The sequence below is a fragment of the Syngnathus acus genome, chromosome 1, assembly GCF_901709675.1.
Source record: "Syngnathus acus chromosome 1, fSynAcu1.2, whole genome shotgun sequence".
In the NCBI taxonomy this organism is placed as follows: Eukaryota; Metazoa; Chordata; class Actinopteri; order Syngnathiformes; family Syngnathidae; genus Syngnathus; species Syngnathus acus.
Window position 1 is genome coordinate 14,616,534 of NC_051087.1, and position 6,000 is coordinate 14,622,533.

The 6,000-nt window shown below is 40.0% G+C and overlaps 1 protein-coding gene across 6 annotated transcripts in view; it reads right to left on the reverse strand.

The window, feature by feature from the left end:
- The window catches only part of LOC119124434 (VPS10 domain-containing receptor SorCS1), a 202,788-nt gene extending 197,380 nt beyond the window's left edge, over positions 1 to 5,408 (reverse strand). For 3 of the 6 annotated variants that reach the window (XR_005098277.1, XM_037254460.1, XM_037254451.1), the window contains exon 1: positions 4,462 to 5,407. The gene's annotated coding sequence lies outside the window, so the exon portion shown is untranslated. Of the gene's footprint in view, positions 1 to 4,461 lie in introns of all 6 variants that reach the window. The other 3 variants (XM_037254438.1, XM_037254429.1, XM_037254421.1) reach the window with 1 other exon arrangement.
- Positions 5,409 to 6,000: the final 592 nt, after the last annotated feature.

Genomic DNA, 6,000 nt, shown 5'->3' on the forward strand with positions numbered 1-6,000 from the left:
CTTCAACACATAACTATACATTGCATCCCATGTACAGATAGAGAACAACCTATTGAACATACCATGATCAGTATGTATGGTATGAAGAAACTGATCGACTCAGGATATATTACTAGGGATGCACCAATACCGCTTTTTAAAAAAGTGATACGAGTACGAGTATTTTGATTACAGTGCTTGCCGATACAGAGTACCGATACGAGTATGAGTTGCATTGTCCTTGAAAATACGGAAAATATAATTCAACCAAAATTAAATGTTATTTGTATTTTCCAATTCAACAAGCAGCAAATGTTACGGTTGTAAACTATTTTAACAGTTAACAGTCTACATTAAATTGTTCACTTTTCTATTACTTTCAAATTCTTCAAAAAGTACAAAAACATTTTAAGAACACCTCTTCTACGTAAATAACTTAAATTCTTGAGTTGAAGTTTACCAGCAAAAGAATAAATACAGCTGTGTCAATATTTACGGATTTGATTTAAACACATGAAAAGTTAACATGGCAATGAAGCTTTGTCAAAAAAATTAATTAACAGACAATACAATTTTAATGAGAGAAGCAAAGAATAGAAGACAAAGTGATTCTCCTGTGATTGGAAAAATTACCAAAAGTTAAAAAGTTTAAGCCTCATGGAAGTCAACACTGCTGTAATGAAAGTTGAGTCACCATAAACCATAGGTGTCAAACTCAAAGCTCGTGGGCCAGATACGGCCCACCACATTATTTTATGTGACCCGCAAAGACAGATTGTGCATCAACTTCATGTGTCAATGCTAAAATGACAAATTGTCTTCACGCTTAAAAAATAGAGATATTGCTAAAAATGTGCATAACCATTCATCTTTTTAAAATATTTGAAGAGTTTTTACTAGTCTTTGATTTAAAAACTAGTTATTCATTAACTGCGTAGCCCAGTCATAATACCCCACCAAAGAAAACTATGACTATGATGCGACTCACGAGTTTGACACAACTGCCATAAACCAATCGCTGCCGATATCACTGTTATTCTTTTCAGTACTGCCTTATAGCAATCTATACTGACTAACGATGTCCAGCAGATACAGAGAATTCATGAAGAACAGCAATTATATCAACAACAAGCACAATCTCAGCTTTTACGTTTTACTACTTTAGAAACCAAGTGGGTGGATGTGGGCTTGGTTACATGATGGGCTTTTTACCCAGAAGAAAACCATACTCGCTCCATGTGCTTGCCACTAGAGCAGCCAGGTAATGTTTGCACAAATTAGTCAAATTAGTTAACTTGTTCTCATTCTGGGGTCACCATTGAAACGGGTTATGCATAGTTTATGTTTGCAAACAATTTCCCTGGAACACTTTGTGTGTGTTAAACTGTTTCTGCGCAATCCTTTCATTGTATTGTACTAGTAAGTTTTCAGAAAGCTTTTCAAGATCCTGTTCAAGCCTGCTTTCCCACCTTAACTGGTGTGCCCTCACTTGCCAAAGCTGTGCATTCACAAATTTAAGACAATTTAACTCACTTAAGGTGGTGAACTAATTTGACTCAGCGCTCTCATCAGTTTCTGCAAGTAGCCCTGCCTCCTCCACAAGCCACAAACACCTTATTAATGACCAGTCGACAACACGCTGTAATCATCATTGTCGTAACGGCAACAAATCGACCAGTCTGAAGTTTGCAGTACACATAGGCTGTCATTTTAATGCTATTGGTTTTTCTTTCCCTTTAAAAGAGTAACAGTATGAACATGTAGATAATCCACATGGTAGAAACACAGTAAATATCCAAAGAAATTTTCTATGCCGCCATGTGCTGCATCAAAAAAAGAGATGCGATAGGAGGACAATGAGAAAAGTTTGTTCTCTTATTAGAACAGAACCGGAATCCTTAATATGTTACAGAGAGAAGGACCCGCCACAAAGGGCTGTCATTGGACAACATGAACCGAACCACCCAGTCCATGACATAGTGGAGCATGTTTCCTGACAGGCTGCCGTCTCTGTCATGCACATCTGATAGACTTAGGAAATTGTTCCATGAGGTGGTAGGGGTAGGGGAGTGGCGCCAATTCCATTGGAAGTATTAAAAAGTACCACATTAGCACTTTGTATTGCACATAGTACATGAAAAGAGCATTATGATTTGTGCAATTAACGTTTCAAGTGTACTTCCTATTTATTTCATTTCATTCATTGTATTTAGTAATTACTACTCCCACATGTCTTTTATTGATTGCAGTTTACTGCCCTCAAGTTTTAGTCTTTTTTAGGTTTTTGTAGCAAGTCGCTGATGCTGTAAGGGTACACTTGCCTGACTTGTGTACAGGCAGCGTGGGACTGATTCCCACTCAGTGACAGTGTGCATGTGGGTGTGACTGGTTGTTTGTCTCTATATGTGCCCTGCGTCTGGCTGGCGACCAGTTCAGGGTATAGTCTACCTTTCGTCCCTTGCCGGCTGGGATAGGCTCCAGCGCCTCCCGCGACCCTGAACAGGATAAGCGGTTTTTAAAATGGATGGATGGAGGTTTTTGTACCTATGACTGCAGAGGAAGGGAATTTTCTGCAGGCGAAATAGTTTCTGCTTACATACTGTATCAATTGTGTACCCAAAGCATTCAACACAACAGACATTTACCTAGAAAAATTTGATAAATAAACCAGTGGGTATGTTTGTCTCATTCTGTTTCTTTTCTAAAAATAGGTCGATGGTATTTCCCGGGATATGTTTTTTATTAGTCCGTGTATAATTTAAAGTGAGAACTCTATGAGCTGCACATATAATTACACAAAATTGTTCTGAGCACATCATGATTCAACCATTCATCAGTGTATCCCTATCATCTTCTGCTGTTATGTAATAAATTGCACATAAATTGTTTTTGTTTTCTATTCGGTGTTCTTCTGTATCCGTAGTCCATTTGTGTCATGCGCTCAGGGCTGTTGAACTTAAATCACTGTCATTAGTGTCTCAATTTCATCTGGAAGATATACAACCTCAAACATCCCAAGATAATGGGCCACGGGTTATTTTCAACAGCAGCAAAACCTTATCGTGATTCTTTACATAGTATGTGGCAGTAGTAACTCATCTGTTTATTTATACATCTCCAGTGGTGAGGACTTCTGCTTGCAAAAAAACATGACAGATTTAGTTCTGCATCAGCTTTGCATTTGCTACTAAATTGTTTTCATCATCCAAAAGAATAGGGACAGATTGTTTATTGAATAGCTTTGATTCACATTATAAAATCAAAATTTTTTGCCAGCCATGGCTGGTCAGATTTGTTAAAAGCTGAAATAATGTGTCGGTTGCAAGGAAAGGAAGTCATGGGAAAAGTGGTGGATGTGAAAATTGGTAGTATGAGTTTGAGTATAACTAGTTTGGTACAGATTTGTGTGGAGCACTGGAACAAAAAATGATATTGACTTGTCGAAGCCAATTACAGAAAAAAAATTCAAACCTTTACAGAAAAACAAAGGAAGTGATTCGTTATTTCAATTTGTATTTCGACTGTGGAAAAAAGCAGCTGTCGAGTCATTGGTCCTGCAGCAAAAATATACATTGACACCATGCTCTGCTAAGTGTCCCCAAGGACATCTTTTTCCCATGTTAATTGAAGTTTTGAGAAATAATAACAAATTGTATTGAGTTATGTAAATAAGAGGACAACAAAAAAGCACTTACAATAACTGGTTTTCATATTCAGTTTTGCTGTTTTTTTGTTTGTTTTTGTTTTCATTTTGCATTCAATTTGGTGTTATGGACAAATACAGTACTGTGCATCGACAAAGGTTTCAGGCTGTTCTTATATGGAGGCTTTGTTCAATTTATAAATTATGAATTAAAAACTGAGAAATGGGCCAATATATAAGATTAAAACTGTGACAAAGTAATACATTTCTCTGGGTCGCCTTTCACTCGCATTCATTAATCCAACATAAATCACAATGGTAAAGAGTGCTAAATAGTTACAGTTGTAATATCATGTCTAAATTGGAATGAAAGTGTTCATGCTCTTTTAAATGCAAACAAATATTTGATGCTATCAGTCCTGTATGTGGCATTTTATTTGACAATTTATTAATCCTCTTATGCTCATTATGTGTTCCTAATGGACACAAATCCACTCAGGATGAATTACTGTACGTCCCATTAAATTTATTTGTACTCATCTGGAAACAATTGGTCCATTATAGTGTATTAGACAGCAGCAATACTGTTGCTGGGTGTTATGGGTGCAACTCCAACCCGAAACTCTCCATAATATACAGGTCAGAGGGCAAACCATTTCCCAAATGAATCAAAGAAACAAAATCTCTAATCACACCCCCAATAACACATTTTTGGTCCTTTGCAGAAACATCCACTCACTTTCAGATCATTACCGTGGAGTGATGTGCCCCGCCTGATTTGGCCAGCATGAGTTAATAAAGAATAGAGGTGTTGGTCGTCGAAAGAAGAAATCACTTACGCTGCTGTTCTGGCCAGACCAGTGCACCATAGCTTGGTTGTGAGATGAATCCCCGGTCAAGGCAAACGTGGAGCTGTTAAGTTTGAGCTCGTCCTGCCTGGAGCCGCCGACTCGCCTCTCTTCGCTGCTCCAGCGCAGTTCTGAGCGCGTCACTCTCCTTCCAGAACTCGGGCGTCCAAGACTGCGGTCATCGCTGCTCCTGCTGCCGCGCGTTCTTTTTGCACCGCCGGTGGCGTTGTATTGTGCTGAAAAGCGGTTGTCACCGACTTCATTTGAGCGCAGAGTTTCTGTACTCCGTGTCATTCTCAACGCCTCTGCCCGATCAGGAGCGCGTTCAGCGGAAAAAGATGTGCGACGGAGCCTTGGAGTTCCGACACTTGCTGCTCGGGATCTCCCAGCCTCATCGCTGTGACCGTCAACTTCTTTAAATGGTGTCACACTTTCGTTTGTGAAAGATTTCAGTAAGATTTGCCGGGCAAGCACCGTATTTCCAACCTGACATGACCTGCAAGTTATCTCGGGTCTGGCGCCTTGCAATATCAAGAACATCAGCACAATTTCAAACCAAAGCGCACTGTGCCACTTCGGAAAAAATAGCATCTCCCTTTCCATTGTCGACGGCAGAAAAATGCTGCTGCAGCTGTTGCTGGTGTAGATTGCGTCCGTATGCTGCCTTTTCGATGCGTCAATTGCTTTTGCGTTTTGAAGATGCCAAGCGCTGCTTAAGTTGTGGGGTCGCCCAATTGCAGCGTGCTAAAAAGTGCTATGGAGACAAACTGATGCAAGTTGAAGAATTTGATTATTTGAAGCCTCGCACGCTGGGGGGGAGGAGCTGCGGATTCAGTGACAGATAATGTCCCTCCTGTCTTCTCCATGTATTGTCCAGTGTCCACTAATATGCTTCACTCAAAGGATCTATCTGTTGCGTGTTTATTTCTTATTCAATAAAAATTAGTAAAATAAAAATTTTGGAAATGTAATGGAAAAAAGTATTTTGTCACTTTGTGTGATTTCCATTAGGAATATTGAAGGAAAAAAAAAAAAAAAAAGGTTCCAAGCATCCATCTTACCCTCACTACCGGGGACACAAGTGAGCTTTCCTTTTAAATGTCGTTTTATTGATTTTCAGATCGACAACGACAAATGACACCAAATAAAATATATTTTACCATTGTAGTTCTTATAACAAAACAAATCCCTTCGACAACAGCACACATATGCGCACACACATGCACACACGCACGCACACACATACACATCCATTTTCTGTACCGCTTTGTCCCTTCGGGGGTCACGGGCCAATCGCAGGGCACACAGAGAAGAACCATCCGCACTCACACCTACGGGCAATTTTGAGTGCTCAATCCGCCCACCATGCCTGTTCTTGGGATGTGGGGGGCAACCGGAAAACCTGCCATCCAGCCACTCCTTTCCCTCAACATCATCACTTTCAGCCATGCCCCCAATCAAGCCAATCACCAGCACCTGCCACTGCTCGTTATGTCAGCCCTACTTAAACCCCGTGAATCCGTCAAGTCA